The following is a 17,784-nucleotide window of genomic DNA, read 5'->3' on the forward strand; positions in this document are numbered from 1 at the left end:
TCCATATGTTCAAATTTATCAGCTTAAAGCATCATGTTTCTTGGCTTCAGCCAAGGATAGGATGGGGCAGAGGATGCAGTAACTCAACAGGACTAGAACAGAAACCTCTGCATCTTGCAGCTAACTGGCTCAGATATCACATAACTGCTTCCTCTCAGGCAGGATCAGCTGTTCACCTAAGACATACCTACCATAATGAATATGAAAATTACATGAGATCGTCATGGTAAATATACTCAAGACTGCACCCTAAGCATTCCACAACTGTCTCCCTCATCTATAGAATCACGTGAATAGCTCCCCAACATGACCTGGATCTTCCTCTTCCTCTTCTAGGTGGCAGCAGCTACAGGTAAATGGCTCCACCATTCCACGCAGGGGAGGAGAATTAGTCTGAAATGGGATTGAGAAACTTTATCCCCTCTCCACAGGTGTCCACGCTCAGGTACTGCTGGAACAGCCTGGGGCTGAGTTAAGGAAGCAGGGTGCCTCAGTGACAGTGTCCTGCAAGACTTCTGGGTTCATCCTCACCAAGAGCAATATGTACTGGGTGAGGCAGAGGCCCGGTCAGGGACTTGAATGGATGGGCCGGATTGACCCTGAGGATGATGAGACCAAGTATGCACAGAACTTCCAGGGCCGGCTGACCCTGACAGTGGACAGACCCTACAGCACAGCCTTCATGGAGCTGAGCAGGCTGACAGCTGACAACTCAGCTGTGTATTACTGTGCAAGACACAGTGTGAAAACCACATCCTGAGTCTGTCACAAAACCTGAAGGAGAAGGCAGCTGGCTTGGGCTAAGATGACAGAGTATGAGGATGAAGACTGGTGTAAGGAAAGAGGTTAATTAATTGAGAAAAAGAACAACAGAGCTATGAGTCCATTCTGATGGTTTGGGACACTTTCACACCCCAGACATCATACAAACCAAATGCAGAGTCCTGGGATGTTCCCAATTAACAATGATTTACTTATTTATTTTTTATTTTTGTTGTACTAGGGGTACTTTGCAACATTTACAAAAGTTCTTTCTACACACCATAGTTGAACTTACCCCCCTCCCCTATTCTCCTTTATCCCTCTTCCCACCATTCCTGGGAAAGTTACAAAAGGGCTCATTTTTCCATTTACATTCATGAGTATATGATCTTTCAACCATATGCACTCTCCTGCACCATTTCCTCATATCCTCCATCCACGGGTTCCAATTCCCCATAAAGAACCTGTTTTGCCTTCCTTTTTTAATGATGTCTTTGTTTGTTTAAGGTTGTTACATGAGGTGTTTAATTGTGACATTTCCATGGAAATATGTATAAGAACATGAATTGGTTCATACCATCTCTTTTCCTTTATCCCCTAGGTCCTGTCTTATGGAAAGTTCAAGAAGTTTAAAAATTTAATGTTTATTCTTCTGTAGGAAGTGCATCAACCATACTGACTTTCTTAACCTCCTATTGTGCTTACATCACTTGTATCACTTGTATGTGAACTCCCCTTAGCGTGACCTGTTTTTCATAATATTGCCTGTATTTATAATAGGTTTATATTATACATAGGAGAGAAAACATGAGGCTTTGACTTTCTGAACCTGGCTAACTGCACTTAAGATGATCTTCTCCAGTTCCACCCATTTACTGGAAGATGACAAAATGTCCATTTTGATGCTGAATAAAATCCCATGGTACAGGAATATCACATTTTTGGGTGTTTTGAGTCACTCCAACAGCCCAATATTTTGTGTTAGGTTTTTTACAGATAGTATCATGAACTATTTGCCTAGGCTGGCTTCAAATTGCAATGCTCCTGATCTCTGCCTCCTTAGTAGCTGGGATTACAGGTGTGAGCCCCCAACACCCTGAAATATCACATTTTCTAATCAAACCTGTATTGACAGTAACAGCCATGTGTTTGTTGTCATGGAAACATATATGTTAAATTCATTGGATAAGAAGCATGAAGGAAGATTATTACATGACATTTTAACTTCATTCCTAGGAAATTACCACAGTGATTGTGCCATTTTATTTAGCAGAATTTAGTACTTATAGAAATGGATTTTGTTGATGAAAAAAGGAGGGACCGGCTCAGAGTCTTACCCAAATCCTTCCTACACAGCCTTCCCCACTCTTGGTATCCTACCCAGAGAATAAGGGTTTTGAGCATTCAAGGCCCTATCAATGGCCAGAAGACCTTCACTCAATGACTTTCTAGAACAGCCATGGAGAATCAGTAGTGTTGCTGTGACAGATCATACAATATGAAGGGAACCCACAGTAGCTTCCAGGTATTTCAATGACATCAACATAAGTCACCCAGTGACCTGTGAAATTGAAAATATCTTCAGATGATCATTCAAACGCAATGCTACAAACACAAGTGTACAGTTTCACTGTGGACATAGGTATTCAATTCAGTCAAGTGCATAGACAGGAACATGATTACCAATTGCATAGTAAAACCCTATATTTGACTGAAGTCAACTCCAGTAATGTGAGTTATGATCCAGGGCACACAGATGATGTCCAGCCTTTGTGTGGAGGACACCAGCACTAAGTGTGAGGTCCACATTGAGTTGATCCAAGGCTCAGATCCCAGGCTTTACTGAGCTCCCAGCTACTAACCAAGAACAGGACATCACCAGACATACAACAGCCTGCAGGACACCAGGGGGAGCTCACACTTCAGCCAGGGAAGGACCCTGAGGAGCACATGCAATGAGAAGTCAGTGCACCCTTTCCTGAGTCCATCCAAGGTTTCCTCTTCCCACATAACCACAAGAAACTCAGAACCATCCCCCACATAGTTTTTAATACTTTCCCAGAAGGACATGAAGAAAGTCATATTCACACTAAGTCACACACTCACATATACTCTCACGCATGGTTACTCACACTCAGAAACACACACTCACAATAACAGACACAGACACACCCTACCACATGCACAGTGTCACACACTAACACAGAGTCACCTGCTCTCACACTCACATTCACACACTCACATTCACACACACTCACATGCTTTCAGTGTTTTTTCTTTTTTCTCCAAATCCTTTATAGATATCCAAGCACAGAACTTTCTAAAATTGTAAGAATTCAGGAAAATAAGGCCTCCTTCTGCCCATGTAACTAAGCCCAGGCCTGACTCTGCAGCTCTCAGACATAAGACCAGACCTGGATTCCCAGCTAACCCCATTCAATGATTAACACTGAACAAAGAACACTTACCATGGTTTTGGGTATAAGATGGGTTTTCCTTGTCCCTATTTAAAAAGGTGATTTATGCAGAACAAGAGACACTGAGTGTCTAAGAAAAAATAAGAGAAGAATAGTGGGGTTTTTTGACCACGATACTCTATTTTCTCGTGTCTTGAGTGAGGTGCAGCTCATGGAGACTTACGGATGCTTGTTGCATTGTGGGGGTCCCTGAGACTCACCTGGATTCACCCTCAGTAACTACTTGATGTACTCTATCTGCTTGGCTCCAAGGAAGAGGCTGGAGTGTGTTGAAGTAATTAGTTACAATGGTGGTAACACAAATTAGGCAGACCCTGTGAAGAACAGATTCACCATCTTCAGAGACAATCCAAATAACCAGCTGTATCTGCAAATGAACAGCCTGACAACTGAGGACATGTTCAGGTATTACTCTGCAAGAAACACAATGAGGGGTCTTCATTGTGAGCCCCAACAGGAACATTCCTGCAAGGGCGCTCATGACCAGCAGGAGGTTCTGAGGTCCAGAGAGGGTGATGCAATAGCAGAGAGTTCAGAGCTATCTGCTGAGCAGGTGCACAGGGAGTTTAAACTCTGGATTCCTGTCAGGCTCTGACAATTCCATTCTGTATGACAGATTATTGGATTCAATCATCCGAGACTCCCAACAAAGCCTATATTTTAAATTTTTAAATTTTTCTATTGTTGTGTTGGATGGAACTAATTGCTTTGTTATCAACTCCTTACCATATTGTCCTACCATTCTGGGCCAGTATTTCTTTCTGTTGACTCAGCTTATCCATGTGAATTTCACTATGATGAATACTATCCCTCATGTTTATGAATGATAATGCAGCATAGCATACTAGCACTTGTCATTAATGCAGATTAATGACCCTCAAGATTCCTGCCAACATCTGTAAAACTCTCTCATTTTATCATGACAAGAACTGATGTCTTGAGACATGTAAAGTACTTACCATGTCTATGTGGGCCCTCCAGAACCTTTGCAGCTCCCAAAACTGTGTCCAGGTCCATCATCAGCAGTGTCAGCAGGAGCTGCATGGACTGTACAGTGCTGGGGCCTCCTCAGCTCAGCACATTCTCTGTGCATGTGAAGAATTTGGTGGGCAAGCAGAAGGAAAATCTCAGGAATCCTGTGACCCTGATCTGTGATGATTTCTGTGCTTTTTACTGCCCTGTAATTTTAATTGACACAGATTGAGCCTGGGACTTGGAAGTGATGCTTCAGTGTTGATACCACATATAGACTTATGAAAATGTGACATCTGCATCATCATAGGATGTGATTACATTTGTTTTATTATGTAAGGAAAAATATTATTTTTCTGACACCACAACTCTGTCAAATGGCATTGTACCAAATGTAAAGAAGGTTATACAAAATGTTTTGCATATGGAGGAGGAAAGTGTAGAAACTACAATGTTTAAAACAAAAACAAAATCTTGGATAGTTTGTGACATCTAAGGCACTCACACATCAATAAAATTTACTTGAGAATTCCTAATTGAAGGTGAACAGAAAGCACAGTGGACATAAAAGACATCTCTGAGAAAAAGAAAGTGAAGGGAGGAAAATCCTGTGGGTATCCCTAGGACAGAGCTTTTCCTGCTGGAGCCAGGAGGATGCGCCTTTGAAAGTTTTGCTGGAGTTATTTTCCTGGAAGAACACCAGCTATGGCAGGTTCCAATGCCCAGAGGAAAGGGGGGTTGCCAGTGGCGGCAGAAGGGAAAGAAACATTTAGCTAAGAGATTGGAATGGTGGGGAGAAAAGTAGAGAACTATGGCAATTGGTTTGTATACTGGGAGAGACAGACTGTGCTGAAGAGTGCTTGAACTTAAACACAAATTTATTAACCTTCATTATTTTTTAAATAAGAAAAAATAAGCCCAAATCAAAGAACAAAGCGAGAAATCAATCCTGGCAGAAGCAAGTCCAAAGGACATAAACACACAGACAATATTTAAGCACAGGATGGATGGCAATTCTCGAAGCCCAGCTACAAATTCCCAAAAGTAGGTGCCATCATGGGATGCCCAAGTCCTTTTAAAAACACAAATTAAATAAAAACACCTGTTGAGTAAAAGAGTAATTTCAGAGAAATCCAAACATTCTCTAGATGTTCTCCCCTTTCCCCAAATCAGCCCTCAGGTCTCTGTTTTCCTATTGCATGACCAATAGTCTGTCTTCCTGGAGTTCCCTCAAAGCATCTTGACAAGGATCCTCATGTACAATCTTAGCAGCTTAAAACATCATGTTTCCTAGGATGTCAAATCCATGGCTACCCATGTCAGCATCCATGCCCTGTGGCATCAACTGTGGGGAAAACATTTGCCCTTCATGGACATGATATTGCCTGGAAAGCCCAGAGCAGCCAATCATGCACATGGGACCAGCTGGGTTGATTCTCAGGATGGGCTGCCCAGCCATTGTAGATCGTTGTGTTGATGTCATATGCTACTGAGGGTCCATATTGCCTTGCTGGAGAAAGGCTGATGGTCTCATTGGGTTGTGCCATGGCATGGATGGAGTTGTACCATGGGGCATGTTCACAGTTCCTACTGGTCCTGGACCTCCCATGCCAAGTAATATTAACCCTGTTGTTCACCCATCATTCCCTGCATGTGCAAAAATCCAGGTCCAGGACCTAGGTGTGGACTGTCTCCTTGAGGAAAATATTGCAATATCTTTCTAGGCTTCTCAGATGGAGTAATGTAGGGCTGATCAAACTCAGGTATTCTGGTGAATCCAGGCCAGATGACCTCCCACAGATTTGGGTCTACATACACCAAAGACATACTGCTCCCCAGCACAGTTAAGGCATCATGACCCCTGGGCCTCCAGGCTTGCAAAGTGCTGCATCTGCTGATCTTTGGGACAGGATGGTGGGAGAGGCCATGTGTATCATTGCTTGGGAAATATGGCCCTCCTGGGAAATTGTGTTGTCTCCCACAGGGTACACTGTGAGGGAATGGAACATGCACTGGCGGACACTGTACTGGAGGTAAGCCCAGGGTAAATCTATTCCTCCCTGAGGTGCCATCAGAGGCTCTTGGGACCTATGCCCAATGACAGAATTGTGTGACATCAAGAAAGGCCCTATTGGGACCCCATGAGGATGCATGGTGGGTCCCATGGTATTCAGAGAAAGCCTTTGCATGGAGTGAGAAAGTAGTTAGGTCATCCCCATTGGGCAGTGGGTTGTCATCTAAACCACGAAGTTTGGACCTAAAATTCAAAGACTCTGTATTGATGCCCATTATTCATTGATGGTAATTCAGGAGAATAAGCTGGAGGGGAATTGCCACTGAAGCTGACCACATTCCCGAGAGCATAATGGTTTAATGGGGTAGAACTGGGCATTGCAAACTTGGACATCATAACTGAGAGAAGGTTCTGGGAAAGGGTTGAATTTGGAGGCCTAGTGTAAGGTGTAAGATGTACTAGAGGGAACATTTCCAGAGTTATTCACAGAGTCATGATGGCAGGCTATAGTAGGTCAAGGGTCACCTGACTCTATACTTCCTAGCATGGCTTTGGGTCTATGGTGTAGAATGCTTTGTAGTTTGGAGGGATCTCAGGAGTCTGGACGGGGGGCTTGGGAGAGGAGGTCCATCCAGTTGATGGGGTAGGAAATAACAGAAACTTGAGGTAAACAGGAAAAACAGCAGCAAACCCCAGGACTGGGGGTTATTTAATGGAACAACATCTGCTGGTCCTGCCAGCATGCATGACATATGTGAGGGGGTGAGAGATGGCCTTGAGATTCCCCAAGGGCAAGCACAGCATTGGGGACTGGACTTGGTGCATCATGGGCAATTTCAGAATGTTAATGCCTGGAGAATGCACTTGGCTGCCTGCCACAGATATATCCTCACTGGAGCTGTGTTGAAGCTAGTGGTGTTACTGGAAGGGTTGAGAGGTAGTGGGGGCCATCTGTTAGTCCTTTCTAGAGGGTCCTATTTGTGCTCTGGGATTCCTCAAGCCACTGTTGCTGCATGGACCCTTAGACATGAGAAGGACTGGCCTGGGCCCATGCAATGCTCCTGCTGAGGCTGCTCAACAAATGGCAGGGACACCATCTTCTTTTGGGCAGGCAGCATGTCTGATCTACCTGGGTGTAATTTCATCATCACTTCAGGGCCTGGCCCCGACTCTCTAATCTTATCAGTGATCATCGGAGATCTAGGTCCCATGTTGGCATGTAGATGGACATCTCCCTTCTCCCCACCATGAACCATCACAAATTCAAATTCTGATCAGTATCTATCTGTGCAGACATTTCTTCTGGAATGTCACCTCTGAAAGGGCTCAAATGGACCTCCACTAGTATCTAAGGGAAATGGAATTATTCCCATGTGCCATGTTGTGCTGGGAGCCTGGGATCATCCTGTTCATCTCCATCCCCAGTGGGATACCCACCTGTTTCTCTGCTAGATGCTGTTGATACAGCTACTCAGACAATCCTGAGAATCTAGCAGTTGTTGTGAGGTTTAACCCTCTGTGCAAGGCCAGGCATTATCTGAGAAATCTGTAATACCACACAGAAGGCCAAAGCTAAGTCTCTGAGAAAATGGTAGGTGGAATCTGACACAAAACCAAGATACTCACTGTTTTTATGGCTGAAAATGGGAGATGTACTCATTCCTAAGTATTTTCAAATGTTTATATGCAATCATGAAGCACAGTAAGTTTACATTCATTTCACCACCAATATATGATTCAGAATTTATTGATTCATCCCCAAAATGCTATCTTCCCACAAGACTCCAAAAGGACACTCACATATCCTCTGAGTAATGCCCTCTCTGACACTTCCAACCAAGACCTTGCTACATAGGAGGAAGACATGAAAATAGAGATCATGAAAACCAACTCATTCCTGACTCTGCAGCACTGGTAGTAAGGAACTGCTTTTGAGGACCAGCTGATTACCTTCAATTATTGGAAATGAATACAGAGCAAACAATATGGATATAACCATAAGATGCTCTGTTCAAAACAGGATGTGGAATAAAAACAGATCTTATCCTCTTTTTCCTGTCACAGAGTCACCTCCATCACATGCATATTTGGGAACAGATGTTGATAAACACTGGGTTGTTTTAATTGCTCATATTATGGGGACATATCCAGGTCACATTGGCTGTCCTTCAGAACAAATAACCTTGATGTCCTTGACAGGGACTAAAGCTGCATCCAACATGGAACAACATCATTTCACATCTTCTCTGAGTAGGTCAGAATGAAGCAGATTGCTTAGGAAAACCTCCCTGACTCAGACAGAACCAATGACCAGGGACTAACAAGAAACTTACAAACTTAATGTTGGGCATAAGCACTGGAGCTCTAGCCAGACATAGTAACACTTACCATGTTACACTGATCATTACACACTGCTATGCTATTTATATGTGATGTTTGCCAATAAAACCCAGTCTATGTGATTGGTAACTTCTTGAGAATATCTTTGTCACTCAGGGTCCATGTGGAGAAAGACCTACATGTATGGTATAGGATTACATAGTGTATATATTAAGGAAGCTCCCATGTAAGAGAATATGAAGACGTGGCAGTGAGGTTCAGAAATTTCTCCTAACATGGTTCACGATTGTCCCCTGGTTAGGAGAAGTTGTTTGGGTGGAAGTTTCCTAAAAGTCTGTATTTCCTGTTCTGGGAGACTGCACCAGTGCCACCTTTGCACTCAGTTGAGGGCTGAGGGCATCATAACTTCCTGTGTCTTCTGCACATAACGATGGATGTCAGTAGGCTGTTTGGGCTTCTGTCCTTCACAAATCCTCGAGTTTAAGGAAGCTCAGGTGTTATTCACTATCCATTATGTGAACAATATTATTTGAAACCATGTAGATTAGACAGCTAGCGTCCATGAAAAAAATATTTGAGGGAGAATACGATTCTAAAACCCGGGATGAATGTTAGCCTGTTGTTAAAGACATAGAGATGAGATGGCTAATGAGGTTAAAGTAAAAGTATGAATGAAGTTGGAATTTTGAAGAGTTGATGTCAATGAAAGCATCTATAAGCTAACTATATCATTAAGATGGACATTGTGTTTACCTGCTAACATTATCCCTATGTAATTTTTAAAGCAAACACGTAAGCCACATCTCTAACATTATCAACTATACATGCTAAACATTACAAGTTGGATTGCCTGAACCTGCACAGGTTTCTAATTTGAAACAACAGTGAACACCTGAAGACAAAACATTTTCCCTCTTCAACTAATGACCCAGAGACTGGAAGCTGCACCAAAGGTCTGCAAACAGAATGAATGTCAACAGTTTCTGTATGGATGGTCCAAGCAGCATGATGTATATTTCTATTTGTTTCCACGTCCTGGCTGTGGTCACTTAACAGTCATCATGGTAGCTCCTTTTTCAAGATGGTGATGGTCATATAAAGTCCACAGGAACAGATCTCCTAATTTTCCTGTCCAAATGATGTGAGACACTTTCTTTGCCATCCATTCCCAACGTGTGTACTTTTCTGAGGCAAGTACAAATGAACAGGGCCAAGTCACCAGGGACTACAATTATGAGCTGGATACTGGCTATGAAGGTGTGCAAAATGCTTACAGTTCTGTGTTCATGGATTCTTCTAATGAGGTTTCTGAGGAAAGATATTAAGATGGGAAGGGCTTTAGGAACTTGTTGTTTTTACTAGCAACTCACTACTTCATGGTTCCACCATGCTGGGACAGTATTTCTTTTTGTTGGCACAGCTTATCTGTGTGAATTTCACAATCAAGGATAGCAACTCTCATATTTATGAGCCTCTAACATACTGTAGCAAACACTCTCACCATTAATGCAGATAGCATACTGCTAAAGTTCCAAGAAACACCTGTTTGAATCTGTCATTGATTCATGACAGGAAACTGTGTATTGGGACATGGAAAGATCTCCTGCTGGGTGGGTCCTCCAAGGCCAGTGCAACTCCCACATCTGTGCCCAATCCACCAATAGCATAGTTGCCAGGAGATGAAAGGACTGTGCAGTGCCAGGGCCTGCTCAGCACATTCACTGTAGGTGTGAGGCTTGTGGAAAGAATCGGCACTACTGTGTCTCCAATCTCTGAAGGTTTCCATACATCTTCCCACACTCTCATTTTAATTGATGCAGAGTGATCCTGGGGAATTGAAAGGTATGTTCCAACACTTATATCAGAGATAGACTTATGAAAATGTGAATCTGCACCATCATAGGACATGCTTTCTATTTTTTGTAGAAACAATATATTTTATTTTTCTGACACCACAACTCTGGCAAGTGGTTTTGTACCAAATTTATTGAAGGTTTGAAAGAACATCTTGTTCATGACAGAGGTTTTACCTCTGTTCCAGTCCACCATTAATAAAATTCACTTTAGAATTCCTAAGACATGGAGAAGAGAAAGCAAGATGGGCCACAAATCTTTCCCAGGAAAAGGAATGGTGAGTTGGGTGATAATTCCAGAGGATATCCCCACCACAGAGCCATCCCTGCTGGTGCCAGGAAGATACTCCCATGGGAGGCTTCAGTAGATTTATTTTCCTGGAAGATAATTTCATATTGCCACTGCCAAAGTGAAGAGGAGTGGACAGCCACCAGTGCAGGTATGAGGGAGAGAAACACACTTAACCAAGGGACTGGAAGAGTGAGGAGAAAAGGAGTAAAGCATGGTGATTGGTTTGTACACTGGAATAGACAATCTGTGCCAAAGAGCACATGGACTGAAAAACAAGTTACCTACGTTTCATTATTTTGAAAGGAAAATTTCTCCTTCCCACCAAACTTAGTTCTTTTCTTGTACTTTTCATTAATACTCTGCTCTGAGGTCATAGCTTGGTTTTTCTCTACACTGGAGTTGAAAGAAAATAGTAAAAAGTTCAGAAGTCAGATTCTCTACCTAATGTTAGTAGCTCAGAATTCCTGTTTTCCTTTTGTCCTGAAGACTAAAGTCTCTGCTAAAATCCATTTTACATTATGGTACAATACACACAAAAAATAAAGCCCAAATAATAGATCAAAACCAGAATAGAATCCTAAAAAACACCTGGTGATTAAATGAGTAATTTGTTTTCAGGTAAATCCACACATTCTTGAGACCTCCCCTCCTCCAAAGCAGCCTTTGGGAGTCTTGGTTCTCTTACCACATGACCAACAGTCAGTCTTCCTAGAGTTCCCTCACAGCACCTCTCAGAACCTGCAAACAAATCTTGAACAGAATCAATATGCCCAATCTTAGCAGCATAAATCATCACATTTCCTGGATTGCCAGGTCCTTGGCTGAACCCACCCATACCCACAACAGCTGCCATGCCCTGGGGCCTCAGCTTTCCTAAAATCATGATGTTCTGTTGGGGTTCCATCAGTCCTTGCTGAAATCATTCCCACAGGAGCAACTTGCTTGCCCATCAGGGTGGGCTTCCTGGGCATTGTAGATATTGCTGGTGACATACTCCAATGGTGATGTCCCAACATGCATTGTTGGATAGAGGCTCACAGTCTTACTGCTCAGTGGTCTGCCATGGATGGAGCTTTATCAAGGGGGAAGTCTGCAGTTCCTACTGGCCATGTATCTCCCATCACAGGTAATGCTAGTCCCATTATAGGGGCTTTGTAATCCATCAAACTGTACATGTGTGAAATCTAGGTCCACAACCCTGGGGCTGTTTACAGCCTGGAACTTCCCCTGGAGAAATTCATTGCAATGTATAATTATTATTCTCAGATGTAATAATGAGGGACAGTGGGTCCAGGCTAGGTGACCTCCTGCAGATCTGGGTCTGTAAACACCAAAACAATGTCATTCCCCAGCACAGTCAAGGCATACAGACCCACTCAGACTCCAAGCTTGCAAAGAGCTAAGTCTTTTGAACTTTGGGACAGTTTGCTGGGGAAAACAAATGGAACTTGTACTGGGGAACTCATCCCTCCTGAAGGTTGCACCATTGTGAGGGAATGGGAGATGCTGTGGAGGAGACTGTGCTGGAAGGAAACCCTGATGGAAACTCATTCCTTCTTGTGTTGAAATCAAAGGCTTCTGGGACCCATGCCCTATGATAGAATTGTGTGACATTAGCCAGGCCCCATTGGGACCCCAGGAGGAGGCATGTTGTGTCCCATGGCATTTGGAAAGGTCACCTAATTGGAGGAAGAATGTGCCTGGCTTATTCCCATTGGGCTAAGGTTTGGCATCAGAACCACGGGGTTTGGGCATGAAATTTGAAGATTCTGTGTGGTGATGCATATTATACACTGAAGGCAAGTTGGGAGAATAAGCTAGAGGGGATTTGACATTGAAATTGACCAGTAGAATGGCATCATATTGTAATGGGTTAGACCTGTGCATTGCAAACTTGGACATTTCAGGTATAATTGGGAGTGGGTTCTGGGAAAGGGTTGGCTCTGATAGCTTGGAGTAAAATGTAGGTGTACTAGAGGGAACACTTACAGTGTTCAATAAAATCCATTAGTATCTTCTCACAAAATTGACATCACCTGGTTTTCCCTTTTTTCAACTTGGATTATTTCAGCAATGATTTTATCATTCAGTTTTACAATTCTTTTAGTTGAAGTAATATTTGTCTAAACATTACACATTTTACTATCTGCCCACTGGTAGGGCCTGGTGCATTGTGTATAATACTTGAATAAGCACGTGATTTTGTTCTTTCTTTCACACACTGAATTCAGGTGTTTTGTATTTTTTCTTACTAATGGGATTACTGGAACATATGACAGATCTGTTTTTAATTTTAAAGGAAACTTCAAAACAGTCTTGAAAACAGCTATAATAGATACAGGGTAGTAGAGTTGTCTGTTTGACTCTGGGTGAAAAGATTCAGGATTAAAAAGAGAGAGAAATTGAGGAAGAGCATCATGAAACTTGAAAGATGAACAGGAAAAAAGCTGGAAAATGGGGAATTAGAAATGCCACAACAAAATTAAGAAAGTGACTTAAGGTACAGGCACAGCTCACCTCATAAGAAGGACAGGTAAGCAATGCTTCCTTCACAAGGATGACTAAGTGACTTTGGTGACAGTGTAGCAGATATAGCTGTGGGAAATTAAAGCACCAAGAGCAAGTTCTGTGAATCATGTGATTCATGCCTCCTCCCACACAAACAAGGGACTTCTGCAATGCATCTGAAAGCTCTTAGGCCAGCAGTCAGAGCACTGAGCCCCTCACTCCTTAACGCAACTACGTCAAGCAGTCTGGGAACAATACTAGGCTTATAATCTGTAGGTCCTGAAGATCAGTGAGATCTTAATCAGCCCACAGGCTGCAAAACTCTTGCATCTAAGGTTGGTCCCTGTTCACAAAGAAGGGAAGATTTTTAAATGTCAACACCACAGACATAACAAATTACCTTGACCTGCCCAGAACTACACTACACTACAAACTACATGAGACTACAAGGTGAGAAAGAAAGACTGACAGAAAGAAAAAGAAAGAAGGATGGAAGAAAAGGAGGACTGAGAATGGATGGGAGGGAAAGAGGGAAGCAGGGAGGGAGGGAAGAAGGAATGAAAGTGAGAGAGAGAGAGAGAGAGAGAGATTGAGGAAAATGTTTTAAAAGATTAAGAAATAAAGAGAGAAAGAAAACAAAAAAAGGGAGAGAAAAAAATAAAGGAATAGAAATAAAGATAGAAACAAAGTAAAAAGAGAAACATAAAAGGAAAGAAATAGAGTGAGAGAGAGAGAGAAGAGAAAGACAGAGGTGAGAAAAAAGAATGAATGAAAGAAAGAAAAAGAAAAAATTAATAGACAAACCAAGAAATGAATGAAAAAAAGACATAATCAAAATCTCTCAGGTGGAAAGCTTTGTGACTGTTGTTCACAACATCTAATCATTTGAAGAAATTTAAACCTACTTCAACTCTTTATTAATATTTATCTAGTAAGAAAAATATAACAATAACAAAATTAAAACAAGAAATATTTCAATGTGGATCAATGAAAAATACAAAAGAAGATAAAACAATGTAGATTTTTTTTTGTTTCTTTCCTTTTTTATAGTACTGTGGTTTAAACTCTGAGTCTTCTGCTTGCCTGGCAGAAGTTCTACCACTTGAGCCTGATTCCCATCCATAGATTTTCTATTAGTAAAATTATCATAGGAATTATGACCTCTCCACTTTGTCCCCAGCATATGTAAATTTAATGAAATTAATTTTTTTCTGATCATCTTATTTCACATGCCACAAAATAGCAACAATGAAAACAAAAACTTGAATATGCAAATGCAAAGAAAAAGGGGAAAATGTTCCATTTCAACAACACACAAAGTGGGATCCTATTAGCCACAGGGAGATTTAAGAAAAGGTGCACACACAATGGAAATGGAAGTGAGAAATCTGATTCACCCAGAAGAGAAAAGGAGCAACACACAGGGGTAAGACTCATCCTTAGACAGTCACAGGATTTTGTCTGCTTCTTCCAATTGTGCTCCAATCTCCCTTCATGGATCCTAGGATTTCTGAGATCTAGCCTCTTTCTACAGCTGTTCTTTCTGAGGGAGAATCAATGTTAAATGGCTATTCCCTGTATCCTAACTACAATGGGGGAGAATGACTTCAGCATCTCATTTCTGTTCAGCTTTTGGTGTGCCTCACACAGTGCAGTCCCATGACCTCTGCTGAGTCTGGTCCTTCCCTCATACAAGACACTTCTTATAACTGCAAGCAATTCCTGTTATTTCCACAGATGGTGTTCATGGGACTCCAAATTCTTGTTTCCCAATAAACCCAGGGAAATGGCTTTACAAATTGTGGAGACATAGAGAAACACAATCTCTTTTGTTTTATGGCCTAAAGTTTAGATATCACTGACACCAAGTCTTACCTTTACCTCTGTTCCTTCTCTCTTTGAGCCTAGTTAAATTTCTGAAGCTTCTGAACATTCTGGAGATTCTGTGGTTCCTGCTTATTTGTCTTTTGGGCCCTTAGTCTCTGGGAACATAGACACATTTTTTAACTGATTGGGACAACCCCAGACCTGAAGCTTCTTCCAAGATGCTGGTGGAAGGGAAATGAGGAAAGGTGCCTCCCACATGCCTTTTATAAAGTCCCAGAAGGGTCACATGATTATACTTCACCTAATCCAATCATCCTGATCTGATCTCATTGGCTTTCATGATCTCTCACATGGAAAGTTGTGTGAATGTTGCCTACCATTTCTAAACATTTGAAGAAAATTAAATCTACTTCCAATCTTTACTAATATGTCTTTAGTAAGAAAAAACAAGTAAATACCAATGAAAATACATAAAATAACATCAATTTAGTTTCTTTGCTTTTTTTTTGATGATACCAGGGATTTGAACACAGTGTCTTTTTCTTGGAAGGCAGTCACTTATTTCCACCCCTAGATTTTCTCTAACAAAAACTAATACATGAATTATGACTTTTGCACTCTGTCCCCACTTATTTAAACTTTATTCAATTCAATTTTGACCAATCATCTCATTTCAGGTGTCCCAAAACTGCAACAATGAAAACACACAATTGATCATGCAAATGCAAAGTAAAAGGGGACAGTGTTGCATCTAGAATACACATGAAATGGAATCCTGTTAGCCACAAGGAGATTTTAACAAACTGTTTACATAAAATTGTGTACTTGTGAGAGTGGCATGGACCAGAAAGGACATTGCTTTGGGGGACTACAGTTCATTGAATTCATATACTTAGAGGAAATAGAACAATGAAACTTATTGCAATTGATTCATTTGGGGGAAGAAAGGGTCAAGGGAGATAGATGATGGGGCGATCCAATTGATGTACAATACAAGCCTACTCAGAGCTATAAAAATAAGTACCCACTGTACAACAAATAAACTCTGATAAAAGAGTAATAAAAACGTACAAAATGCAAAACAATTTAAATAGACAAGGGGCAGAGTGAAGTTGTTATATGCATATATATTTATTTTACTTAAAGAATCCATAGGGCTGCGAACATGGTAGAGCCCCTCTCTAGCAAGCACAAGACCCTGAGTTCAAACCCCAGTACCATCAAAATTAAATAAGAAAGGAAACAAAACATTTTTTGGGTTTATAAAGTTTTTAATGACCCACTATTAAATGTTACCTTGGTTTTATTTTTTATTTTTCTTTTTTATTACTAACTTCATGTTAGTAAAGATTGTAGGGAGATTTAAATTCGGCAGATGGTAGAAATGGTACTGAATCATCACACAGCTTTGCAAATGAGAGATTAGGAGATACAATGTGATTGGCTCAGAATGATTGGAGTAGATGAAGTGTACAATCATGTGAACCTAGTATGCCCTTGTAAAAGGGCTTTGGGAGGCACCTTTCCTCACTTGCATTTTCTCCACTATCCTGGATGCTGCTTCAGGTCCAGGGCTGTGTTTCTAGCACCAGTCTCAGGGAAAATTTGCTGACACTCGAAGAAAGTAACTGAGAAGGTTAGATTCTATTTTCAATTTGTAGTTCAGATTTTTTATTAGAAATAATTACATTGTAAATATGTGGTAATATGCAAGTTTGGATCTTAGGAAAAAATTGTTTTATTTTATGCAGGCCTGGTATTGCAAGGCTGATATTTCTGCTCCAAGGTGTTGTGGCAGGAAGGACAGGGAAAAGTTATGCCTGAGTATGTGGGACTTCAGAAAAATTGTGGCTCATAGTACAGACCCTCTGTAAAAACTAGTAAACAAAGAAACAAAAACCAAAAGACAAAAAAGAAATAAAGGAGCACATGTAGTTCATCTGTCGAGTTCTTGCCTAATACAGACAAGATCTGGGGCTTCACCACAGTAGTTAAAGAAAAAAAAAAAACGCGTCAGTTTCAGTAGGATTCCCTTGAAGTAAGACTCAGAGAAGAAATTGTACTTCAGCAAGAATTTCCAAATTTCAAGGACATATTCTGCAATGTTCTGAGTTCTGTGGGGAGGTGGTGAGCTTGTTCTGATCCTAGTGATTTTGCCACTGAGATTGATAACTTATTTTACTTCATATGTTAATTTCATTTGTTTAACACATGTTTTCTTGTGCTTCAGGAAATAAAAAAAATCACAAATTTAGGAAAACTGAGAGGACTGCAAGGTGATGAGGTAGGTGGCAGGTCTTTACCCTAAGAATGAGCCTCACCAACTCTCTACAGCTATGAATGTGGTAAATAACCTGAGGGAACCAGTCAGGCCTAGTGTTCCTTCACCAAAAGAGGGAGACCCAAAGGCCAGTGCAGGCTTGGGTTTCTCTGGATTCAGGACTGGTCCATGCCTCATTAATCTTTTCTTCTTCCTCATCTCTGAATTCCCTGTTTGGAACCACCTTACAGGAGATAAAATCATATAGAGACTCTGAGGAGCAAATTCCTCTACTATCAAAGGTCAAATTTAAGGAAAATTTTGTCCTATTGTTTAAATCTAGCTCATTATCACATCTTTACCCTCAAAACTCTTTTCTATCACCTTCCCCAATGAGGTCATTGGGAAGAACACATAATGCTTTAAAAATCTACAGGTAAATATGTCAAACATTATTAGGTCTTGCTTAAATAGAGTAT

At 41.3% G+C, this 17,784-nt stretch overlaps 2 pseudogenes; one reads left to right on the forward strand and one right to left on the reverse strand.

Moving 5' to 3' along the window:
- The first annotated feature begins 306 nt into the window (after positions 1–306).
- On the forward strand, positions 307–760 carry LOC109673958 (Ig heavy chain V region 102-like; annotated as a pseudogene).
- A 4,937-nt stretch (positions 761–5,697) lies between these two features.
- Positions 5,698–7,644, reverse strand: LOC109673959 (B-cell CLL/lymphoma 9 protein pseudogene; annotated as a pseudogene).
- Positions 7,645–17,784: the final 10,140 nt, after the last annotated feature.

The sequence above is a fragment of the Castor canadensis genome, chromosome 3 (assembly GCF_047511655.1).
Source record: "Castor canadensis chromosome 3, mCasCan1.hap1v2, whole genome shotgun sequence".
Lineage (NCBI taxonomy): Eukaryota > Metazoa > Chordata > Mammalia > Rodentia > Castoridae > Castor > Castor canadensis.